We start from the raw sequence: 27674 nt of genomic DNA, 5'->3' as shown, positions 1-27674 counted from the left end.
CTTTTGAATTCTCACAATATTACTGCCTATATTTCACTTATGAGATACAAATACTCCCTGCTTTCTTGATACACCCAATAAGATTTTGCAGATATAAAATTTTGTGGTGGAAATGATAGATCCATGGTCATGCTATGCCTTATGGCTATTTCTTGTATTTTTAGTCTAGATTTTTCCCAGGGTAAACTGTAGTCTAGCAGCACATACCTAATAATCTAACCATCATCGTACTCTATTTTTTTCAGCTAAAATCTACATATCAGAGCAAAAATGAATTTCAAGCAAGTGATTGTGCATTCTCACTTATTAAAATGCTTAGCTTTTTGAAATGCCATTTAGTGTTATTTGTTTGTTTGTTTGCTTGCTTGCTTGCTTTAAAAAAATCAATGCTCTCACTTAAATTTTCTTGAAAAAGCTGGTCTTGTGTAATCTTGTCTGATGACTTTTCCTAGAGTGCTATACAAAATTGTCTCCATTTAGTGAGTCAATGGATGGTCAGCATCTTCCTTGTTCTCCCAAGGAATCTTAACAGATTGCAGGTGGCTGACTTGCCACTGATTCCCATGCCAAATGAAAGCTGTCAATAGACTTGTCAATAAAATGCTGACCCTATTGAGTGGCATAGGCATTCAGGGGTCACCAGTCAATGAGAACTCTCCATGAGTGATGTCGGAAATGAACACTTTGAAATATAGGCAGCAAAGTGAGACTCCCTGAGGAGGAATAAAATGACTCAATTTTCAACCTCTTGCTTTGTCAATTTCCCCTTTGGCTAGATGAGAGGAAGGAGGGGGGAGAACCTAGAATTCAGACAGTTGAGTCTCTAAACATCTCTGAGATAGACACAGTTCAGCTGCATGTGAAGACTCAATCTGCTGCCTGTGGCAAGCAGGAACTGTATGGAATGTTTTAGGTAATTAGTCCTGGGGATACAAATTCAAGAGGACTGGGAAATCACAACAGCAACAGTTGGCAGTTGGTTCTGGTCAAGAACAGGATGAAAGGTTAGGAAAGGAAGGTCAGCAATGAAACAAGCCAATCCCCAAGCCTACTAGGGAATCAAGTTGTGTGTCAGTGTGTGTTTTTGAGATTCCACAAAGAACCCATAAGCTAGTTGGTGAAAATCATTGAACTGTAACTTGGTGCATCTTTAAAAGAACAGATGCATCTGAATAATTTCAATAGGTGCATATAAGACAATAATTCATTTTTTTTTGTTGACATTTTATTGGGATTTATAGGCCGCCCTTTTCCCTGAGGGGACTCAGGGCGGCTTACAATCGTAGGGAAGGGGGTGCAATACAAAAACAAACAATATGTGAACAAAATAAAATGATAAGACACAACTTGCATTCAACAGTCAACACTCGGGCGGGTAAATTGGGAACCTATCCCCAGGCCTGATGGGATAGCCAGGTCTTAAGGGCTATGCGGAAGGTCTGGATGGTGGTGAGGATGCGGATCTCGACGGGGCGGATCTCGACAGGGAGGTCGTTCCACAGGTTCGGAGCTATCACCCCCGTGGAGAATTTGGTCCCACCAATTGCATGTGGAGGACCTCAAAAGATAAGTGAAAGATTGATCGAGTTTCACCTGAATCCCAATAAGTTTAAGGAATAGTCGGGTTGAAAATGATAGCAATCAATTCCTAGGTGCAATTACTTCTAATATAAAATGGCAGTTTGACCTTGTGGCCCATAACTATAGCCGCTTTCTCAAGCCCAGCTCAGATAATAAAGCAGCTGGTGGCAAGAGGGCAGGAGGAGAATGCCTATTGACAAGACTTCAACTGCACAGCCAGTGCAAGAAACAATTTGCAGCTAAATAAAAAAGTATTTGCAAATATTGTATAGAATACATGTTTGCATCCACACAGCTATTAAGCCCGCTCATATCGTATCAGCAAACATCATGTCAGCTTGAAGAGGTTCCTAGTTATTTTTCCCCCTTCTCTTCCCCCGTTGAAATGTTTTTCGATGCCTGAGTGAATCAAAATGAATGTAAATGAGGTTTATTAAGTCAACCCCGCATGGCTTTGCATTGTTGGCGCTTGTAGCCTGTGACAGGTTAGTTATTGCAATTTGAGGAAAATGTCACCAGCACAGCAGTCTACAGGAGAAACTTTTAAGAAATTATAATAATACCAGTGCTGTGACATGGGGCTGCTGGTGCTCCTTGGGAGTCATTTACACAAACAGAGGACATATAGGGAGGCTGGATACAAAAAAACAAAGAAAACAGTGGACTTGGCAAATATAGCGGATATGGCATGGAGTTTATACTGAGATGTAGAAAGGAGTGAGCCTCAATTGCTATTAGCTTCCAAGTGAACATCTGTGTAGTTAAGAACTTACTTTCCTGTATTCCATTGAAAAGAACCCTCGGTGCATTATGATAAAATGCTGATGCAAACTCTGCTGGTCCACAACTTTCCCCAAAGAAACATTTAAAAGAAATGAAAAAGTGTGAGGCAAAGTTGCATACGAAGAATGGAACTTATATTTTTAGAAGTGTTTACAGCAGTGAAATGTATATTAAAGCAGTGCAAAAATGTACGTGACAAAGAATGATGGAAAAAAAACATTTCTGTCAACAACTGCATAAGTAAAGAGAAGATGCATGTGTTGAACAAAAAGGAAAAAATGACTAGATTTTCTGTTGACTTTTTTTTTAAAAAAGCCATTAGACCAGAATTTGACTCTATTAATGCAAACGGGAATAAGGAAAAAGAATCTCATTTCCAATTTCTACATGATCATGAAAGTCACTTGGGCCAGTCATTATTTCTCAACCTAATTTACTGCTTGTGAAATCAAAAATAGCAGCAACTATTACGGCAACTGAAGATGGATGGACAGACAAGATAGATAGATGATAGATTGATAGATTACATAACATATGCATCAGGGGTGGGTTCCTGCCAGTTCTAACCTCTTCTATAGAAGAGGTTCCACAAATCTACAGTGCCGTTTAGAACCAGTTCCAGCTCCCTCCCCCCGCCTGTCCACACATCATCAAGATGAAGAGTGAGAGGAGGAATTATGGGAGTTGAAGTCCACAAGTCTTAAAGCTGTCAAGTTTGAACACCCCTGGGGTTTGTTTCTAAAGGGTTAGAGGTGCAAGTGTTTTGTAACTTGACATCTTTAAGACTTGCATGCTTCAAATGCCAGAGTTTCTGAGCCAACATTTTGGTTGCTAAGCAAGAGCGTTGTTAAGTGAGTTTCACCACATTTTACAAGTTGGCCATGCCCACCCAGTCACTTGGCCAGCAAGCCACTCCCACAAAGCAGGCCACACCTACAGAAGAGGTTCTAAAAAATTTTGAAACCCACCACTGATATGCATTTATATTATCTTGGAGTGTTTCTACAGGATGAAGTTCCTGCACACCATGCTTTGAGTTAGCTCATCATGTCAACCTTTACTTATCGTCACCTAGTAACAGAAATTGGAAAATATTAAAATGAAGGATGAACTGCAGTTTGAACTCACATTGCCTACTTTATACCCTTTCCTTAACCCATAAGAAGCAGAAGTGGAGACTGGCTCTTATCCTTTGATGGATATTACAATTAATGGTACTTTCCCCCCCTCATTCCTCTGTAAGTTTAAGATACTTATAGGTTACTAGCCCTCCTTGAAGAAACAGTGCCTTTGTTACTACTAACTATACTAACCTCAGGTTAAATTCCAGAAGTCAAGATATGGTAAGGAGGAATGTGTCATTGTTGCCAGGGCTTCACAGTCCAAGTCCAGCAAAAGCTAGCCTACAAGCTCAGCCAGAGTTCGTACTAGCTGTATTCAGATCCAAGTTATATAAATCCAGAAGAACCTCAAATTGTGGGTTTGCACCTTCAGATAGAGAACAGCTGTATCTAGTGCAATCACTATGGCTCTCAGTGTACTGTCCATGGGGCTTTTTTTGAAGATGACTTAAAAAATTGCAGTTAGTGCAAAACGTGGTAGTCAGCATTTTCATGGGGGAAAGTTGTTCATGTCATGTAACATCAATTCTCCAATCACAGTGTTGGTTATCAGTTAGAATAGAATAGAATAGAATTTTATTATTTGTATGCCGCCCTTCTCCGGGAGGACTCAGGGCGGCAAACAATTCAAGGGGGAAAAAAGGGGGGGGGAACATAAAAAACAAAATACAAATAATAAAAGTAAACAACAGTCGCACAACCATACATGTCGAGAGGGGAGGGAACTCATCAACCCCAGGCCTGTCGGCAAAGCCAGGTTTTGACTGCTTTTCGGAAGGCCTGGAGAGAGGTGAGGGTCTGAATCCCTGCGGGGAGTTCATTCCAGAGGGCCGGAGCTGCCACAGAGAAGGCCCTCCCCCGGGTAATAGCCAGATGGCATTGGCTGGTAGATGGCACCCGGAGGAGGCCAACCCTGTGAGATCTAATGGGTCTGTGGGAGGTAATTGGCAGCAGGGGGTCTCTCAAGTACCCAGATCCAATACCATGAAGGGCTTTATAAGTTACGACTAGCACCTTGAAATGGGTTAATTTTTAACCCAGTTCAAAATGCTATGATCACCTATCAGTAAAATACTGTATGGCTGCGTTCCAAAAGACCTTAGAAACCATCTGCTGCAGGTATTATCTGCTTGGCCCATGTGTTCTGGTAGGGAAAGAATTCAAATCAAATCCCTAACAGCTCAAGAAATGCAAATATATGACAAGAGTGATTTAAGTTTTTCACATATGCCATTGGATGCTATGATGGCTGTTTGAAGGAATAGGGTGCTGCACAGTTAAGCCCAAATGATTCAAATCGAAGTTGCTTCGGACGCAACAATTGCAACTCTACCATACCAGCAACTCCCAGATAAGATTATGCCAGACTAAGCAGTGAAGTTCTTTGCAATTAATTTGTAAGAATGTGTGTATTCTTGTAAAGTGAGGGGAGAGAAGCATTAAAAGAATTGTTTATTCTGAGTAAACTGTTTAACACTGTATTCCAAGAGACTCAACTACTTCCTTATACCTGTTTCTGATGGAACAATAGCTTTCAGTCTTCAATCAATAGCAAAACACACAAGTCACTTAGCCTATTTAAGATAGGTCAATATTAGACAGAATATTTACAAGATGTCATAAGAGCCAGACAAAATTATTTGCCGCTCCACCCCCAGCTATACACTCTCTGAAAGGTGCTTTGGGTTCATTGACGAAGGAAGGCAAGAATCGGAGTTTGACAGAAACTTGTTCTGATCTTGCGTACTTAAAGTATTTCTCCACTAAATCATTTCCAAACCACTAAGATATTTTATAAGGCCAAAGGAAAACATCAATTGCAATTATAGTGTGGGGTTGGGAGGGTTGTGGGGTGGGGAGCCTCTTTTGAGATACAGGCCAGAAACATCTATTTGCAGGCTTTGCTAAACACTTTGTAAAGTGACAGTGAGACTTTTTAAACGCTGCCAGTTCTGCTTTAACTGTTTGACAAGGAAGATGATATGACAGGAAATAGAAACATGGACGCAAGTTTGGCTAATTATCAACTGTCTAGTATATAAAGAAGTATTTTGCCCCCCCCCCCCTTTAACTGTAATTGAACATGTTGGATTGCTACGTAGTAACTCCAGGCATCGCTTCTCAACACAGATACACAGATACATTTCCCCGGGATTATATTGTGATAGGATCCAGTCTGCAGCTTTAAATCAATGCGTAGTCCCAGGTAGCATTAAAATAAAACCTGTGCATCACATTCATTTAACTCTGAGTGAATAAATGTGCATATAAAATCTGTCTCTTATCCAAGTGAATTTAATTTGCAGAATGAGTAAGTCTTTTTATGCAGTATGTTCTGGTCACAATTTCCTTTGTTCTGGAGTGGCCCCAAGTTTTGATCCAGCAGAGGGGATTGTTAATGTTTGCTTTGTATATCTGTCATGGCACTCAGTGGGCAAAGGAACTCTCTGCCATAACTCAGGTCAAACAAATTAAATCAACTGCTAATTGGTTAATTGGCAAGAGGCTGTACATAGTTGCTAAGAGCAAATTCAGCAGGAAGGCAGGCAGGTTCTATTTACAAGTTTGGAGAACTTTCCTTCCAAATGATATTTGTTGGCAGTACCCAGGCATGAAATCCTCTTACCTTTGGAACCAGGAGCATGCGTGCCGGGCGCTTGCTTCGCTTGCTCACAGCGCTTCTGCACATGCGCAGAAGCTTCTGCGCGTGCCCAGAGTGTTTGTGATGATGTCTGGACAGGTGAGTGGAACCTCCCACTTCCACTACCAGTTCATCCAAATGGGGGCAAACTGGCAGAATACCACCTCTGGCAGTACCTAGTCGGAGAGGTAAGAGAACTACAGGTAGTCTTTTACTTACAATAGTTCATTTAGTGACTGTTCAAAGTTTCAACAGCACTGAAAAAAGTGACTTATGACTGTTTTTCAGTTACCACTTTTGCAGCAACTCCATGATTCATGTGATCAAAATTCAGATGCTTGACAACGGGTTCTTACTTATGACCGTTGCTGTGTCCCAAGGTCATTTGACCAACTTTTGACAAGCAAAGCCAATGGGAAAGCCAGACTCACTTAACAACCAGGTTACTAACTTACCAACTGCAGTGATTCCACTAGCAGTTGCAGCAAGACAGGTCATAAAATGGGGCAAAACTCACTTAACAAAAGTCTGACTTAACAAGCAAAATTTTGGGCTCAATTGTGATTGTACGTCGAGGACCACCTGAGTAATCATGACTCTTTAAATTGGCAAATTTAGACTCATTTCTGGGTGTAAATGTCACTATTAGAATGGATCCATGTCCAATTTCACAGAGGAGAGACTTTTGTGTGAAAAGCTATCAACACTATTTTGTTTGCAAGTTAAGAAACCATTAAGAAGGAAAATAGCGGACTGGGATTTGCTCAGCAGATAACTTAAACCTGGATAGGGCAATGGCCGGTTCCCATTTTTTTCCAGTGGAAATAAATATATTGTTTTTTGGGGGGGGGGGGAATTACTTTTAAACAGAGGTATTTGCATTTGCAACATACATTTTTAAGCCAAATTATATAACCCTTCCTCTGTTTTCAGGAGATTATGCAATTTCTCTCTTTTGGTCATGCATAGATAACAAAGAAACTGAGAGCTGAGCAACTGTATTTCTCCACTATTCAGAAGTGGGGAGTCAAGAAGGCTTAATTAGCATTTGTGCAAAGTATCCTTACTTATGCTGAACTCTGGTTTATACAACTCCAACCTATACACTGTACCCAGGGGAGAAGATTGGTCTGACGGAAAGATGAATGTATCAGGAAAATAATCTTGAAATCACAAGGGACCCATTCCTCATCATGCTTTTGCCAAAATTATGAAATGTGCCTTGTGATGGCAAACTGCCCTTTCGTTGTTGCATTATGATCATCATTGCAAGTGCTCTGTGGATCTCTAGGCCTGAAATGTAGGTAGTTGGCTTATAACCATAATCAAACCAAGAATCATGCTGGTCATTATGTGGTCATTGCTTGTCTGACCCAATTATATTTATTTATTTATTTATTTACTTACTTACTTACTTACTTACTTACTTACTTACTTACTTACTTACTTATTTATTTATTTATTTATTTATTTATTTATTTATTTACTTACTTACTTACTTACTTACTTACTTACTTACTTACTTACTTATTTATTTATTTATTTATTTATTTATTTATTTATTTATTTATTTGTTAGGCTTATATACCGCTTCATAGGGCTTTCAGCCCTCTCTAAGCAGTTTACAGATTTTTTAGCAAATTGAGTCAGGAACTTGCCCCCACAGTCTGGGTCCTCATTTCACCCACCTCGGAAGGATGGAAGGCTGAGTTGACCTTGAGCCGGTGAGATTTGAACCGCTGAACTGCAGATCACAGCCAGCTGAAGTGGCCTGCAGTACTGCACCTACCCACTGCGCCACCTCGGCTCTTATATGACTTTTGCAGTGGACATTAAGCAAATTAACATGGTCATTAACCAAACTCATTGTTGCTTAACCCATTGAGTTTTTGCACATGATTTTTTACCAGAAACCAGAAGTTTTTGATAAAGAAAATTATAAGTCAGGGTCACATGACTGTGGGATGCTAAAAACATCTGCAAATGTGGACTAGGGGTCCACCATAACTTCAAGCAGTTGCTAAGTGATTAGTCCTACTCTAAGACTATTGTATTGTGAGTTGGGCAACTGTAACCCACAGATTTCAATTAGTTATCCAATACATTTGAAGCTACTAGTCCCATCCCCCTGAGAGTAAATCTGGAGTAACTTTTATGTACGGTCAGTCCTGTTTTAATAGAATCTTATGCATTGTTTCAAAAGGGTGCTTTCTATTTCTGATAGTTTCAATTTTTGAAAAGATCATCCCGGCAATGCTCTTTTGGATATAAAGGCTGTTTAAAATCAATCATAGTGAGGGAGCATCTGCTCTACAACTTAAACATGCCACATGTCAGACTATAAGAAAACCCCATTTTTAATTTCTTTAAATACAGTTTGTGTTTCAATAACTGTCAAAAACAAGGTTTTTTTTTTAATCTTTCTCTCCAGCCGCCTCTCCGCTTCACTTCCACTTCACCATGATATCCCCAGATGGCGCCCTACTCACCAAAATACCAATAACAGACCTGTGAAAAATTATGTTGGTTTGCCTGCCTTTAAAGAGCCATTGAAAGGATCACGAGTCGGCTTTGGAAAAAAATATCCCTTTTGCAGCCAAAACAGCAATCCAAATACTTCCCAAATATGTCAAATATACTACCTTTAAATTCAGCATAGCCCTTCTTCTGGAGCTGGCTAAAGGTAACTTTGTCTATCTTAGAAGAAACAATCTGTTAGTACTATTAAGTCAAAGGTATATCTTTTGTCTCTGTATACATACAAGTCTGTGATCTCAATGTGAAACAAAAGTTTATAGGAGAAGGCACCAGTGTCTGAAGTCAAGCTTACTTTTGACTGGAGTTGGGAGTGAGTGTATAGATCAAGTTACTCTCAGATATATTGGCAAATGCCGACTTCTAGACATAATTTCAAACCAGAAATGTAATTTAAGCCGAAGTGTGGGGGGCGCAAGGTCTATTTTGATTGTTTATCTTCATCTTTAATATTAAGGAAAAAACAGCCTTGATTATGAGGATTGGTGAACTTTTGTTCATCCCAATCCAGAGATAAAAGAAGTAGCTGCCTAGAGTTTATGATGAAGGCAGGCTATTTGTATAAAACCAAAGGGAGCAATTCCTGAATGACATATAAATTATATCAGGGTTTGGGTTTTTGTGTGTGTGTTGACCTTTGCCCTTAGACTAAGTTTCTCTTAGTTTCAGTTCATCAAGTGAAAGCATCCTAGACATTTTACAAGATGCATCCATCATGAATCTAGCCAAGAACCTTATCTCTTCAGAATGACATTAAAAAAGGAACCTCTGAGTCCCATCTGGGATTACATGCCACATTCACTACACTTTCCAAGTCAGATAAAGTAGCAACGGGATACAAAAAACAGTGAAGGAATGGAAAGCTATCCCAAATTGTTATGGGCTCTAATTTTGGAATTAATTTAAGAAAATTATCTGGTTAATATCTAGATCCAGAGTTGTCAAGAAAGCAAAGAAGAATGTAAAAAGCGAAGAATAAAAGTGGATGCAGAGTTGGAAAATCTCATTATCATTGAATATGGTAATTTTGTTAATTTTCATGTTCCTTTTTGATTTATTGTTTCCAAGCTTGAATTCTCAGTGTTACTGGTTTACAATGCTTCTGATGCCTTGATATTTAGGACAATGATCAGGAATGAATAATACTGTAGTTCATTAATGTCTGAGGCCAAAGATTATCGATCACTGTAGTAAAGCTATAGAAGACAAAATGCATCACATAAGAAGAGATCAGATCTTCATAGCAGGTTTTCTTCTATACCATCCAATGGAACCCAGCCATGCCTGCAACTTCCTTACATTTTCTTACTAAATGCACAATTCATTTAGTAATTCAAAAGCTATCTTCTGTGCTTCCTTTGATTCCTCTGAAGAATATATTAAAGTATAGAAAAGATACGTTGTTTAGTTTGAAAAGTCCACATTATGCCCATAAACACAATTCATTCGGTGAATATTCTGGCCATGAGGTGAAAGGGGAAGAAGGCAGAGTAAGGGCATGTGGAAAGTTTTCCAATTGCTGTAGCCACCCTTCCTAATTCTTTCCTCAGAGCAGAAAATAATTCTTCTACTGATCTCACTTGTGGTCAGAGCTCTGAACAGGCCCATCTGTCAACAGCCTGATTTGGTTCAGCAGGTGCTGGTTGTGCAATCACTCATTTGAGGCTAATCGGCTGGCGGCTGTCAAGGGTTATAGAGTATTTATTGAGTTTATGTCAGGTCCAGATGACCAATAGCTGGCAGCCGCTGAATTCCCACTGACATTGATGATATTGCTGAATTAAACTTGGGGAGGGGGGAACGTCAATGGAACTGGCTCACAGCACGCAACGAAGCCCTCACAAAGACAATGCTGACAATGGCAAACTGACACTCTGTCTTGTTCTCACCAGACCCAGGGCTCCCTTAAATAAAATATTATTATTTTCATGGCAGTGTCAAGCCAAGAAGCTGTGAATCAAGCGCCCACGAGATATTTAGCAAGAGAAACCAAGTCAACTGACGGGAATGAGACTTGTGTCTCCTCAGCAGATTTACTGCCCATTTGCTGGCTGGTGATTGAGGGATTTCCTAGATGATCTTTAGAAAGAAACCCAAGGAATGACAAATTGAGTTGTTATTGCTATGGGGTAAAGTGCTGGGGGGGGAGGGAAGCAGGGAAGGTTACACACCCGCAGATCCTTCTTAAGGGCTCCAGATTAGGCTAAAGAGAGGACCAATTAAACATGTGTAACTCAATAGCTATAATGAACGAGTGCATTAATGCTGACAATGAAAGATACGTTGGCCATGTGGAACTTGTTTCTGACCTGCCGTAGAATAAACTTATGTATTCACCATGATTCAATTCAATTCAATTCAATTTATTAGATTTATAGGCCGCCCAATCTCGGAGGACTCCGGGCGGCTTATAAAGAACAGAAAAGAAAAGCAAAATAATAGTTTAAAAATTCCCAACACACATACATTCTGATCGGGGCTGGACCCTACATAATAAGGTCAACAACCCCAGGCCTGCCGGAACAGCCAGGTTTTAACAGCTTTTCTGAAGTCCATGAGGGTGGGTGAGGTCCAGACCTCTGGGGGTAGCTGATTCCACCGGGTCGGAGCAGCCACAGAGAAAGCTCTCTTCTGAGGCCCCGCCAGCCGACATTGTCTGGCTGATGGCGTCCTAAGAAGGCCCACCCTGTGGGATCTTATCGGCCATTGGGAGGTATGTGGCAGTAGGCGGTCTCGCAAATACACTGATCCTGAGCCATGTAGGGCTTTAAAGGTAATGAACAACACTTGAATTGAGTTCGGAGACCAATTGGCAGCCAGTGCAGCTCGTGGAGGATAGGTGTAACATGGGTGTATCTCGGTACACCCAATATCGCTCGCATGGCTGCATTCTGGACTAGCTGTAGTCTCCAAACGCTTTTCAGGGGTAGCCCCATGTAGAGTGTATTGCAATAATCCAGCCTTGAGGTGACAAGGGCATGAGTGTCTGTTTGAAGTGCACCCCGATCCAAGTAGGGCCGCAATTGATGCACCAGGTGAACCTGGGCAAAGGCCCCCCTGGTCACAGCTGACAATGATCAATGCTATATGCACCAGCCCTGTTATTTTTGGTGGGTTTGACGCAACTATGTCCCGAAAATGCTTTCTTTGTGTTTATGCGTGGGACCATATCCCTTTCTCTCTCACACACACACTTCTGTTTGCCATTAATGCCACTGAGGGCTAATTTGATGCAACAGATTCTCTATTTAGTGGTATTTTTTTTTGCTATTGTAAATATGCTTTGCTTAATTGAAACAGCACATGGTCTGTTTTATTTTCTCACGTTGAGATGTTTCTGTAAACTTTTCAGAAAAGGGAAGAAAAGGGCATCAAGATTTCGATTGCCCCTAAAATTCCATGGTTTTAATGGGAAGCAATTTCTTTTAACCAGAAGTATGAAAGACTGGAAGGGCTTATGAGAAGACAGTCATAAAACCTGTAGTTGGGAATAAGGTATCTGCCAAGAATATTCAACCAGAAATCTCAGGCTGGAAAGCTTGTTATCTTAACAGGTTAAGCTTAGCATGTTTTTAAAGGTATTCCTTGTTGCATGATCATTTGTTTAGCAACCCTTCAAAGTCACAGCAGCACTGATAAAAAAATACTTACAACCAGTTTTCATATTTACAACCGTCACAACATCCCTTATAGTTACATGATCAAAATTCAGGAACTTGGCAACCAGCATATATGTATGATGTTTGCCAGTGACATGCGGTGAGGTTTATGGCTGGTGAGGCACTGACACAGGGGTTTCAATTTTTTTTAGACTTGTGGACTTCAACTCCCAGAATTCCACAGCCAGGCATGCTCAGTTCCGACTTAAAGCAACAGCATTTGTTTTTCTCCTTTGTGAAAAAGTTTTCCTTCATTCTTTTTCTTCTCCCACTCCTTCCTCCCTCTCTCCCTCCTCTCCCCTCTCTCATACAGACACACGCACACAGAGAAGTTGGATCCCTCTCTCACACACTCACTCTCAAACAAACACACACAGAAGTTGGATTGGATATATTTTCCAATGGCTTGAAAGCAGCTTCTCTGCCATACCCCCCCCCCCATTCCCCTGCTGCCTTCCGATCCGACCCTTTGATTTCAGGTGGAGCCACGTTGCCTTTTCAAACTTGTAATCAGTGAAGCTGGGCTTATATACTTTTATCCAGGTTTGTGTGTGTGCGGGTGTGTTTGTGTGTGTTTGTGTGTGTGTGTGTGTGTGTAAAGGCAACGTAGCTGGGGAGGGATCTACACTTGAGGATGAAGTTTGAATTCCTCCCCCTCCCTCCGACCCACACACATACCTTTTCCAGCTGTTTCAGAGAGGATTTCAACTCTGCTCTTGCCTGCCATCATGAAAAGAAAAAAAAATGTAAAAGGAAAAAGGCAAGAGATGAGGTCAGACTGAGGTAGTTGCTGCCAGAGTCACTGTGGATGAGTGCTTAACTGTTTAAAAAAGCCTCTTAAAAAGTGCCCTCTACAGGAGGAGGCGGGAGAACGACGTGCCTCATCTACATCAGGAATTTTTTGGCTTTTAACCCTTGCTTAACTCTGCTCGAGTGATCATAAAACGCCAGACTAGATGAGGCACATCATTCTCCCACCTCCTCCTGTAGAGGGCACATTTTAGAGGCTTTTTTAAACAGTTAAGCACTAAGCAGACTCATCCATGGTGACTCTGGCAGCAACTAGCTCAGCCTTTTTCTTTTTACATTTTTTTTTCTTTTCATGATGACAGTGGTGAGGCTCTGCCTCGCCTGCCTCCCCTGACTGCACGTCCCTGATGTTTGCAGCATCTTGGGGTATGTGACTGCCATCTGCAATCTTCCCAGCAGCTTCTGACAAGCAAAGTCAATGGGGAAATCAGGATATGCTTAAACTGCATGATTCATTTAACAACTGCAATGATTCATTTAACAACCATTGCAAAAAGGTCATAAAATCAGGTGTGACTCACTTAACAATCACCTTGCTTAACCACGGAAATTCTGGCCCCATTTCTGTTTATAAGTTGAATTCCAACTGTATCTTATTTTTTTTTCTGCATTTGTTTTATGATGCCCATGTGTTCTGCTTTTGGGGTAAAGAGGCTTTGATTTAGAGTGTTCAGATTTTCACTTTGGCTGCACAACACCCATTATCTCAAGGTCCACACAAAGCTTTGTGTGGCATTTCAAGAGCTGCATTAAAAAAAGTGAGCGGGTATTATATGGAGATAGGTGGAAATGAGAATTTTAAGGATTAAACTCTTTCCCCATTCTGCAAAAAGAACCAAAAACACACCACCCATATATTGTGCATTCTGGGAATACAAAAACACTGCTAGGAGATAGAAAATATCCCCTGTCCGGATTATTTGCATACCTGCAGTATTTAAAATATTGCATGTGAAACCTTTTTCTTGCAATTTGAACTTGTTTTCCCCAGTTCTAACTCTGCAAATGAACAGCATCTGTTTTAAGTAGGATATGATTCTCAGTGGCTGCCCCCCAGTTCTTTGCCACTAACCCATATGCTTGTCAATCAGCAGAACCCCCCCCCAGAGAAGACAAGTTTGATATGCAATGCTGCTTCAAATTCTTATTTTTATCACTTCATATATGCAGAGGCAGTGATGATCAGAAGAAAGAATATGAGCAGGAGTATATGCAATGTTTACGAAGAGTTTCTGTAGGATGATAACTTGTAGCAGCATTGTGATTCTCACCTCTGGTACCAGTTAATGTGTTAAACTATAGTGGAATGTAGTCTGGATTCCCAAGAGGGAGGGTTGCATTCCAGAAGAACAAGTGATGGCAAAGTTTAGATCGTTTGGAAGGAAGAAGGTCAAACTAGCTCCTCCCTATCTTTTGATGATGCAAGTAGTTGCTTTAGTCTGGCAAATTCTATCTATAGGCGAAGGAAACTGCTTAGAGCTAACCCAGTGTGTCTTCCTTGGTTTTTGGAGCTTAACCTAAACTCATTTCTTAAACACAAGTATTTTTTCAAATTCTTAAAAAAGGTTGTTTGGTAGGTACTTTGACTATATCAGAAAACTATAAGCAGGTTTTTTTTTTCTCAAAATAAAAAAGGAGTAGCTTAGATCCACTTTTCCCTTGCAGATCACCTTAAAGCAGGAGCATGGGTATAGTTGTCTGATTTTCCAGTGGAAAATTGGCACAGTGGCTCTGATCTGTGCATTTCTCTGCGGGTTTTAAGTTTCATCTCAGTCATACCCTTTGAAGCCCCTTCTCCAACGTGTTGATGCATTTCCCTCTTTGCCTTCAGCCTGTGGTAAAGAGCCCTGCTGTTAGTAATTGGTGCTGTTTTATGCTAATCTTCATTTCCTCCCCTGTCAAAATGTTGAACTGTCGCTGCTTGATTCACAAGCTTGGATCACCAGGTTTTGCTTTGCTGTAATGACTTTCTTTTTATCAAAAGCACCTGGTCACTCCTTAGCTCCTGACTAATTGTCCAAGGCCATCTGATGCTGAATTAATCCATAATTGCTTAATCTATCTATGTCTCTACAGCCAGCAGGTGGGGCAAAGAGAGAAGACACTTTACCTAGATCAATCACTTACAATTCATCAAAGCAATATATTGACACCCAGGCCTGTGCCTGATTTCCAGCTGAGAATCTGATGATGCTGAGAGACTGGATCACCCAGAAAACTGTTCTGTGGGCAACTCTGTTAATTTTCATTCATTGAGTGGACACAGAGATAACGATAACCTGAGGTTGCAGGTTAACCTCCCAGTGTGTGGAGATAGCTGCCTAAAAGCTTTCTATTAGAAAATTAAGGAAAAAGTTTTCTTCCAAGTCCAACTATCCGAAGAGGGCACAAAAAAGGCAAAGATATGCAAAATTATCAGTTTTTGCAAGATAGACCAAAGAACATACCTAGATGAATGAATCCTGCTTTAGTGTATGATTACATTCATATAATCATTAACTATATATATATATATATATATATATATATATATATGTGTGTGTGTGTGTGTGTGTGTGTGTGTGTGTGTGTGTGTGTGTGTGTGTGGTGTGTGTGGTGTGTGTGTGTGTGTGTGTGTGTGTTGTATTTGTGCTGATAAATAAATAAAGGGAGACTAGTATAGATCTATTTCAAGCTATTTAGCTCTAAGATGCAATACAGCCCAGGTTCGATTCCCAGTAAGGGTATGGCTAGCTGATGAGAGCTAAATAGCTTGAAATAGATCTATACTAGTCTCCCTTTATTTATTTATCAGCACAAATACAACACAAATGTAACAAAGGCAACAGTAAAAATATTGGGTTTCTGTCTGGATGGTCTCTTGTGATGAGCCGATGGACAGAGAATGGAAGCAGTGAACTTCCTCCCATATTTGGGCATACCAGGGGTTGTGACTATATATATATAGGATTTCTGCCTAGTATGAAATATAGCCCAGGTTCAAATCCCAGTAAGGGTATGGCTAGCTGATGAGAGCTAAATAGCTTGAAATAGATCTATACTAGTCTCCCTTTATTTATTTATCAGCACAAATAAAACACACACACACACACACACATATATATATATATATATATCTGTGTGTGTGTGTATATATATGTATGTATGTACATACATATATATATACATACATACATATACATACGTATACGTATACGTATACGTATACGTATACGTATACGTATACGTATACGTATACATATACATATACATATACATATACATATACATATACATATACATATACATATACATATACATATACATATACATATACATATACATATACATATACATATACATATACATATACATATACATATACATATACATATACATATATATATATATATATATATATATATATATATATATATATTAGTAGTAGTTCTCCCCTCCTCTATTTTTAGTCCCTGAAAACTAGGGAGGATCCCTTTCAATGAATGGAAACTAACCAAGGAGAGAAGCAACCTAGGAGAAAATTCCTAATAGTTAGTGCAATCAACCAATAGAATAGTTTGCCTTCAGAAATTGTAAGTGTTCTAACACTGGAAGCTTTCAAAAAGAGACTGCACAAATTTTTTTCTGAAATGGTATAAGTTCACCTGCTTGAGCACAGGTTTGGACTAGAAGACTTCCAAAATCCCTTCCAACTCTATTATTGTCAGAGTTTCTTGCAGAAATCACATCCAGAAAGCACACACAGATCACTGATTCAGCCAGATTCATTAACTTCTTTATATACATAATAACATATGAATAAATGGACAATACCGATAGTGGATTCTCCAATGTGGTAGTAGTAGTTACAGGCAGAACACAGGTAGAGGAGAGATTGGTTTCAGCTCAGAGTTCAGAGCTTAATACAGACAAGAACTAGTTTCAGTTTCAATTCTCAGCACAGCATTCAGAGGTGCCAGGCTCAACTACGCCCAGACTCCACGCTGTTTCAGCTCCCATTGGCTGACTTTGTTACTAAGCCCTATTCATTGGCTGACCTTGTTACCATGTCTCTGCCAGTCATGAATATTCTGACAATTATTCTATGTTCTATGTTCTTCTCCCAACAACAGACTCAGCTACCTCTTATCAGACCATTGCCTTAGCTTGTGTCTTCCTCCTGTTGCCCAAGGACATTTCCACGTACTATTTACAATTATGGCAAGATTTAGAGTTGACAGAAGAAAGGGAGAGAAGCGAGGCTGCAGGAGTTTGGATGTAGTCAGAATCAATGTGGAATCCATTATGCACTTGCAGTTAGCCCAAATGGCTGGCAGCTCCAAGGATGACTGAAAAAGCAATGGATGGACTGGCTGCATGAAGACACGAGAGACATAGGTATGTGCCCACTGATGCTGCAGACCAAAGTGGCAGGTGAAATGCAAAACTAAGGATCCTGCGATATGATGGGAATAATGCAAAGAATGACAACAAGAAGTGGGGCACTATTCTCATTTATCTTTCTAGAAGAGATACTACCTGCTGGAGGATGGGCTCCAGTAAGAGTCCAAAAGGTTAGTACAAATGACCCATCCATATTGGATCTTGTGAAATACTTGCTTGGAATGGAGCGTGGTACAAAATAGATAAATTAAATTTCCATACAGATTGGGACTCTTGCATTCATGTTTGTTAAGCAATAGCTAAGGGGATATATTTTGGTGTTCTGTCTTTCACTGAAAAGCCAACTTGGTTTTGAGAACCTTCTTAACCATCTTCGCCTCAGGTGTATCAGGCCTTGCCTTTCTTTTTTTCTTTCTTTCTTTCTGAATAAGGTATCAAATTACTGCCACCTGCTATCAATAAAGCTCCTGAAACATCTTGAGCCATTTTGCTCATGTGGAAACATTTTTCCAACAGCTCCACAAAAGCTTAGATGTGTGGAAAATGGATATGTACTTGGCAGATCAAATAACAGATTCTGACCAAGAAGTCACACAATCAAGCATTTTGGTTCCGATTTGAACTGAGGATAACACATATGGTGTATTCATCCTTGATAACACTGTCATCGTGTACTGTGTAACATGATGTCCAATTTGCATTGAAGAATGATGTATGGCTTTTGACTTTTTTTATTTCTTGAGATTTTGCAACCAGTAACCATTTTTAGTAGCCATGTACTCCAGGGTGAGGAAAGGAACCTCTGTTGAAGGCCTCCCCAGTTTGAAGACTTATCCCATCCAAGTTAATTTAAAGAATTGAAAGTATACCTATACAAGCATTCCTTCTAAAACAGCTGAAAATTTGGGGTACACAATGAAAAAATAAGGTATTCTTGAAGGCTATAAGGAAAACATAAGATATTCCACACTTGTGAAATGGAAATTATAGTCTGCTGCCAACAAGTAATCTATAAAACTAATAAGTAATAATTTTAACCCCTAATATTTTGTTTGTTTTGATGACAGAGTCTAGATTTACTGCATGACAGATAAAAGAAACAGATGAACTGACCCACCTGAAGACTTCACACATAATTTCACATAGACACTTTTTTAATGGTGTGATGAAATATGACTTGCAATTATTCAGAAAGTTCATTCTTCTGTGAAAGAAATCTCTTCCTTGATGGTTTTGAGAAAGCTTTTATGGTAATGTTTATGAACTAACATTATTGGTGGAGGAGAAGGTGTCAATTGATAATTTTCTCTCTCTCTCTCTCATACCTCTTTATCTACCCACATTTCCCAGCATAAAAAAATCAGTGGGAAAAGTTCCCCTAATAAGAAGCTGGAGCATCAATGAAGAGAGGATTGTACAATGAAATAGAAAACATGGATTAAAAAAGTGTCATTCACTGCATACATTCACATTGATTAGAGATGCTTGATCCTATTCTATAGGAATAACTACGATAGCTACTTTATTACATAGCACATATAAAGTTTTTTATATTTCTCCCTTTGGGTAGGTAAGGTAAAAGTAAAGGTTTCCTTTGCACATATGTGCTAGTTGTTCCTGACTCTAGGGGGTGATGCTCATCTCTGTTTCAAAGCTAAACAGCCAGTGCTGTCTGAAGAAATCTCCATGGTTATGTGGCTGGAATGACTAAATGCCGAAGGCACATGGAACGCTGTTATCTTCCCACCAAAGGTGGTCCCTATTTTTAGACTTGCATTTTTAACATGCTTTCAAACTGCTAGGTTGGCAGAAGCGGGGACAAGTAATGGGAGCTCACCCTGTTACGTGGCACTAGGGATTCGAATCGCTGAACTGCTGACCTTTCGATCAACAAGCTCAGTGTCTTAGCCACTAAGCTACCGCATCCCTTTGGATAGGAGTTTAGGGTTATTGTCATTTTTAAACAAAGAAAGTCCCAAAAGATGGTATTTCTTTTAGTCACCTATAATTAAATAGGTTCCAGACCATGTCTATGGAGACTCCAAAGATGCTTTTCCAAAAGGCAATTTGGACTTCCTTGTTTTGTTTTCTTTGAAAGTATTTTGCTTCTGAAGAAGCTTCTTGGATGAGAAGTGAAACAGAAAAAAAGTGTGGGGGACGATGACAAGAGATTCTCCATTCATAGCAGTAGTTTTTTTCATCCAAATCAATGAAAAACTTTAAACTACTTTGAATCTTATGAGTGAAACAACTCTGGAACTACTTGGAGTCCTTATTATTTACCAATGATATATTTGATGCATAGTTATACTCAAGCAGACTTTCAGATGTTCCTATGATATTCTCTTTTAAATGGAAATAACTGGTTAATAACAGTTAATACCAGCTCTGTCTCTGGGAGAGGAGAGTTCATTCCCTGCATTGTATAACTTTGGGTAAGGAGCTTTCTTTTGATTTGGTTTAAGAAAACCATGGTATGAATAAATGGGGTGTGTGTGTGTGTGTGTGTAGCTTTCTGAATCTTTAGCTGGATGCTTAAATTATTAAAATAGAAATAGCACTTAGATTTACAGTATGTACTGCTTCACAGTGCTTGACAGTCCTCTCTAAGCAGTTTACAGAGTGAGCATATTACCCCCAACAATCTGGGTCCTCATTTTATTGACCTTGGAAAGATGGAAGGTTGAGTCAATCAAGATTGAACTCCTAGTTGCTGGCAGAGGTCTGTGGGCAATACTGCATTCCAGGGGTGGGTTCCGGCATGGTCGCATGCGCAGTGCAATAAAAAAATTTCTGCGCATGTGCAGAAGCAAAACACAAGAGAACTGGTTCATGGGTGTGGCAGGCCTGGGTCGCTGCTGGTTCCAGCGACCCAGGCCGCTAAACCACTTCCAGTTCAGCTGAACTGGTCTGAACCGGTAGGAACCCACCACTGCTGCATTCTAACCACTGCCCCACTACGGTTCTTCTAAATAGCAGTAGAAATAATGATGATGTAGCAGCAATATAAATTGGCTTACAGTATTGTGTGAACCTATTCACAATGTTTACAAACTATGTTTTATGTCCTAGTGTGATCTGTGAATTCAGCCAAATATTGTTCGATAAGCAAAACTTAGCTAAATAAATTGTAGCTTACTCTAATGAGTAAATCTAGCTTATATTTGACTCCAGCCCATTGTTTTGACATTGATTGCTTATTCTTTTAGACTTTTTTGATTCACCTGATAGAAAAAAGCTTTTAACTGTTATCAGCTGCAGAAATGCACATGAGTGATTTACTATTTTAAGCTAATGCTAAATTGGATCTTTTGTATAACCTGTTTAAATACCAAACTTGAGTGGTGGGTATTTTTCACCAGGACTAATTTTATGCTGTGAAAAGTGTTTGCCATTCTTAAACGTAACCAATTGCCTGCTGCTATACTTGAAGGGGAAAAAATGGAATATTCCACATTATTTATGACTAGGCTTGTCATAACAGAGATTGTTACATTATTTATGTATCTGTTGTGCAGCTATGTGTATGAAAAAGAACCTTCTGATAATTCACCATCCAGAGTCACTCTGTGACTGAGATGGGAGGTCTATGAATTTAATATATAAAATAAAATAATATATACAATACAATACAATAGCAGAGTTGGAAGGGACCTTGGAGGTCTTCTAGTCCAACCCCCTGCCTAGGCAGGAAACTATACTGTTTCAGACAAATGGCTATCCAACATCTTAAAGACTTCCAGTGTTGGGGCATTCACAACTTCCGGGGGGCAAGTTGTTCCACTGATTAATTGTTCTAACTGTCAGGAAATTTCTCCTCAGTTCTAAGTTGCTTCTCTCCTTGATTAGTTTCCACACATTGCTTCTTGTTCTACACTCAGGTGCCTTGGAGAATAGTTTGACTCCATCATCTTTGTGGCAACTCCTGAGATATTGGAACACTGCTATCATGTCTCCCCTAGTCCTTCTTTTCATTAAACTAGACATACCCAGTTCTGCAACCGTTCTTCATATGTTTTAGTCTCCAGTCCCCTAATCATCTTTGTTGCTCTTTTCTGCACTCTTTCTAGAGTCTTCACATCTTTTCTACATCGTGGCAACCAAAACTGAATGTAGTATTCCAAGTGTGGCCTTACAAGGCTTTATAAAGTGGTATTAACACTTCACATGATCTTGATTCTATTCCTCTGTTTATGTAGCCTAGAACTGTGTTGGCTTTTTTGGCAGCTGCTGCACACTGCTGGCTTATATTTAAATGGTTGTCCACTAGGACTCCAAGATCCCTCTCACAGTTACTACTATTGATCAAGGTACCACCTATACTGTACCTGTGTATTTTGTTTTTCTTGCCTAAATGTAGAACCTTACTCTTTTCACCATTGAATTTCATTTTATTAGATAGGGCCCAATGTTTAAGTCTGTCAAGATCCTTCTGTATCTTGAGCCTATCTTCTGGAGTATTGGCTATTCCTGTCAGCTTGGTGTCATCTGCAAATTTGATGAGTTCCCCATTTATTCCCTCATCCAAATCATTGATGATGATGTTGAAGAGTACTGGGCCTAAAACAGAGCCTTGGGATACTCCACTGCATACTTCCCTCCAGTGGATGCAGTTCCATTGAGGACTACATGTTGAGTGCGGTTAGTCAGCCAGTTATGAATCCATCTGGTGGTGATGCTGTCCAACCCACACTCTTCTACTTTATCTAGTAGTAGGTTATGGTCTACCTTATCAAATGCCTTGCTGAAGTTCAAGTAAATTATATCGACGGCATTCCTCTGGTGTGTGTGTATGTGTGTGTATGTGTGTGCGTGTGTGTGTATATATATACACACACACACACATACATACAGACACACACACACACACCAGAGGAACATATATATATATTGTACTAATCCCTACTTCTTATTTAAAGCAGGAGTAGTAATATATTTCCCCTTCTGTAAATAATTTTAAATAATGTTTAAAAAATCCATTACTAGGAAGATTGCAAATGTGCTCCTGTTGTAGATAATTTTGGCAATCTTTCCATCTTTATGAATTGGTGAGATAGTGATGATAGAGTATATACTATTCATTTTTATAAAGATAATTGAAATACATTGATTATTCTATTTTAAGGTATTTTCCAGGCAAATGTCTAATTTTTGTGTTTCTTACTTCTAAGGTTTGGTGAAAAGTTGTAAAGATTTTTATCATTTCTCATCTTGTAGGGGTAAAGATTTATCTCTTTTCTTTTGATACATATACTGTTTGTTGTTCTGGTTTCTTGACTGTTATTGACTTTTTCAATATTCTGATGCTGTTTTTTTTTTCCTAACATTTTAATAATGGTAGACTACCATGTTTTTTATCTTTCATCATTTTCTTGATCCCTGAGGTTCAAAGAGAGGTTACTTAAATCATATAGTGACTCATGCATTGAATCATCTATCCACATTCTTAAACTTAAGGTGGCCAATTTATCATTGGAAACATAAAATCAGCACCTCGCTTCTCCATCCTTTGAAGGCAGCTTCTGGGTTTACAGTCTGGTACTTGTTCCCTCCACTTCTAGACTTGCTGAGCACCATTCCGAATGCAGCACAAGTGCTTTGATGCTGAAGTGTTCAATTTCACTGCGCTGAGCATCCAGGATAATCCATTGAAAGGGCACTGTCCTTCAGGCCTTTTGGCTGAGCTGACAGCTGTCCACTGATTAATTGACAGGTTAAAAAGATTGATTCCAGGTGTCAGAGCTGTAACCCTGCCAGAACAATGCAGACTGTCAATTGGGCTGTAAAACAGACGCTTGCATTAACTGCTTTGACAGTGGCAATGAAGGGACACATGCACCTGCTTTGATGGAGCCTAAATGCACAGCAGTGCACCCATTAATCATCTAGAGAGAGCTTGCAAAGGATTCCATGTGGAATCCTAGAAGGAAGAGGGAGTGATAATTTTACTGCTGTCCTTGAAAGGCAAAAAATAGAATGGAATCATCAAGACAGGGCCAAGAAAACTGGAATCATTCACATCCACCTTCAGGTTAACACTCCTCCTTCTTTTTTGCATTAAGCTTATATATACTGCAACTGGGTGATGATATCAACCTTGTATCATTTTGCTCTGTAGCTGCTGTTAGAAGACGCCGCTCAGCTATGATAGGCCAGGTCTTGTGATAGCTCGTTATTTGTTTTAACCATAGCTTCTTGAATAAGCCCCAGTGGCTGAATTCACACATGATTATGCTGAATTTTGAAAAACAAATGTGATTCAGTTCCCCGAATCATTCAGAGTAATTCCCTAACTGATTCCCCAAATCATTCAGACCCAGCCATCTGTAGCCCAGGCAGTCAATCCAGAAAGGTATACACAAAGAGTTTTATTGACTTTTTCAATATTCTGATGCTGATTCTGATGAAAATAGTTTTTAAGTCGAGGCTGAAATTCACTGGGGCACAAACCATTGGCAGATACCCCCAGTATGTTGTATGTTTATTATACTTGTATGCCGAGGGACTCAGGACGGCTAACAAACACGTGGGGAAGGGGGAGATACAAAAAACAAACAAGACAAAAACAAGATACAAAAACAGCTTAAAAGCTACACAACAATCACAGCAATTCAAGTGGGGCTGGGAACTCATCAGCCCTAGGCCTGCCGGAACAGCCAGGTCTTGACGGCTTTGCGCAAAGCCTGAAGGGTGGTGAGGGTCCGAATCTCCATGGGGAGATTGTTCTAGAGGGCTGGAGCAGCCATAGAGAAGGCCCTCCTCCAAGGGGTCGACAGTCGACATTGGCTAGCTGATGGTATTCAAAGGAGGCCTAATCTGTGGGAGTATCAGTTAAAATTTGGTAAGAGCAGACCAATGAACCCAGCCCAGTTTCAAGAAGCATTTTGCTCTTGAAAAACATATGCATTTTACAGCAGGGAAAATAAGTACAAGAAGCGAAGATAACAGCTTCAACTTGCATCTTTCCACCCAATTATTTCATGATACTTTGAGAATTTCAGAAGCACTATGAAATATCTCCCTTTCTCCTTCCATTTTTAAAATTTATTGCCGTGTGTGTGTGTATAACAAAGGGTCACCTCTTGAGGTTGCTTCTACAAAAAAGATGCCTTAAAGCTTTTATGACTAGATTCAATATAGATATACGGAGATCCATTATCTTAAAAGCTGTGAGGAGGTCCAGCAAATATTTCCAGCCTAAAACAGGTTTATTTCCATCTGTACTTATCTCTGCTATTTAAGCCTCTTTGCTTGCCGTTAATCTTTTGTAATGCAGCGTAAGAGGCCTTATTTGCTTTCTAATGACATCAATTGGCCATAAATATTAGACATCTAAAGTTTGCTGATGCTAGGAGGCTTATTTCCCATTCTAGCTTGGCATTTGACTATTTGCAAAGCTGCCTCCTCTGTTTGTTCTTGTGTGAGTCACTTATCGGCCATCATATACCAGTGTTCAATTTATTTAAATTGAATGAATAAGTACATTAGGGGGGACCTGTCAGGAGAAGAGAAAATGGGGAAAATATTGGAATGACTGATAAGTCAACATGCTTCAAGGGAAATTCACTGAGGAGTGTGCAAATCAAAGCAACAAGATGCCAAAGTGGCAGGAGGCTGGTCAGAATGAAGCCGTAGATCTCCCAGCAAAAAGAAAAGAAAAGATCCATTGACTATAATCTATTGATCAGAAAGGCACATTTATTTTGCACAAGATGAGCTTAATAAGCAGTAGGAATTTAACCAGAACAAAAGCTCTGGCAGAGCTGCTCTATGATAAAGCTGCTGGATTATTAACTAACTCAGATTGTGTTGTAGGAAGTTATCACCCAGCCCTCTCCTAAAAAAAAAAAAAAAGAAATATCCTAGGAAATATTGAAAAGGCAGAATATTTCTCTGGATGTGAAAAGAAAGAAACATGTGTTATTAAAGAGAGAATAACTCCCTGTAGCTTCCTGCCCATCCCCACTTTGTCAATGGGCCATTAAGAAGCCCATGCGAGTCCACTTTACATAATAAAGACTTCTCCACTTCAGCTCCAAGGGGATAGGATTAAAGCATGACAATATTGGCCCCAACTCACCACATGGCATCTGAGAACTCAACCAAACCTGGATTTAAAACACAGCCTAGAGAGTTGCCCCTGCATGGCCCCATGGGAATCTGACAACCAATCAGAATACAATTCTTACACAGGAACAGGAAACAGAGAGGTGGGACTGAACAGATTATAAAAAGCCTAGCAAGCCCCTCCCTCAACCCTTCTCTTCTTCTCCACCAACGTTGAAGCATGTGATCACCTTTTCTGTTCAGGACTCAAGCCATGTGGTCCTGTCCACTATTAAAACCATCTTTCCAAGCAGCCTCCATGTCTCCAGTGTCTTTTTCCCCACTTGGAGCCGAACCCAGAAGGACATTCCTTTCATCAGTGTATTCAAGCAAATAATTTACATGTAGCATTTCTCAATGTACTGATATAAAATAGATATTTCTTTCAGAGATGGGACTACTGATTCTCATATATTCAATATATAGTATTGTTATGAATAAGAATTACTTCCCCCCCCCAAAAAAAAAACCACTAAGTTTGGGAATCAGGTAAGTTTATTACAGTCAAAGGCTAAACACCAGAACAAGTTAGGAACGCTCAAGGAATATCCAGCTAAAAATTCTAAAATAAAATAACAAATAACAGAAAAAATCTATATTAAAATCACAGTTTGGCATCCAATCTGTCAGTTATACATGAGCAAAACACAGCATGACCTAACTAGAATATATCAATAATATCAATCCTTAAACTGTGAGGCCCATAGTCATTAATTACTAAAATGGGGAAAAAATAGTAATACAAAAGGATTTGCTGCATTAATTGTGTAAAATAGCTATGATGGATTCCTGATTCCACTAGGTTTGGGGTAATTCTACCTTGGAGTGGAGCAACATTTGTAGATCGTTCCTTTCAAGGGGAGAGTTTTGCAAAAAATCTTCTATGCTGGCATTAGGAATTTAGATGATCATGCAATAAAGCAGCAATTCTAACTTCCTTGATAGATGGTTTTCCAGTGGGTTGGTAACCCGGGTGTAAGATTGCTCTCAGGATGCATTCTGTTGCAAAGGTTGGGAACTGTTCTTCAGGTGGCAGTATTGCTATTTCCCTTCCCTACTGGGCCACAGTGCAGAAATAGCACTGATTGAGCATGTGGATGATTGAGGCAGGAACAGGATAGAGAAGATGCATCTATCCTTGGCCCTCTTTGCTCTCTCAGTGACTTTCATTGACATTCATCATACTGCAACTGCTAACGGGGTTAAGAATGGAAAACATGTTATTTCAGTACTTGTCCTCCTCCTTCCAGGGCCAATTCTAGTGAATGTTCATGGGGGAGAAGTTTTATCTAAGCCTTTCCTTTGCAGGCCTTTCTCCCTGATCTGTTTAATAACTAACAGAAATTCTGATGAGAATATAGATTTGCTTGGGGTAGACACTGTCAGTAAGCTATAGATATAAATTTTGGGCCTTTCAAGTGATGCCATCAAGATTCTCTCTTGGTGAGTGGAACCTGGCTCAGGCTCAATCCTAATATGACTAAGTGACAGTGGAATTTGGAACCCTTTTGTATCTGGAGATATTTGATTCTAGAATCAAGAAACAGACTTGGTTTCTAACTTGGAGGATATCCTAGACCCATGGGACTTCCCCAAGAAAAAGTGTGAGCCATGGCTCAGAAGACCTTTTCATCGTTCCACCTTGTGTGCCACTTTCAGATCTGGAGGCTGTTCACCAGTCATATCTGGCTGCCTTATAATTGAATTATTGCCATATTAACTAGTCTTGTTGACCATTTTCAAGCTGCAGTGGGTCCAGAATGAATACACTATACACTATACACTATATTTAGGCAATAGCTCTAGTTTGCAAGCTTCTGGGTACAAATGAAGCTGCTGTTTTTCATATCTATGGAGATTTTCAATCATTCAGGATTATCCCAAAGGTGCTTTTTCAAAAAGACATCTGGAATTCTTGGTTTTATTTTTGAAAACATTTTGCTTCTCATCCAAGTTGAAGTTTCTTCAGCTCTAACTTAGTTAGAACTGTTCTGTTAGAACTGAAGAAGTTTCTTGGATGAGAAGCAAAAACTTTTCGAAGATAAAGCCATTTGC

This window comes from Thamnophis elegans, chromosome 13 (assembly GCF_009769535.1).
Source record: "Thamnophis elegans isolate rThaEle1 chromosome 13, rThaEle1.pri, whole genome shotgun sequence".
Classification (NCBI taxonomy): domain Eukaryota; kingdom Metazoa; phylum Chordata; class Lepidosauria; order Squamata; family Colubridae; genus Thamnophis; species Thamnophis elegans.
Note: the sequence above shows the minus strand (reverse complement) of the source record.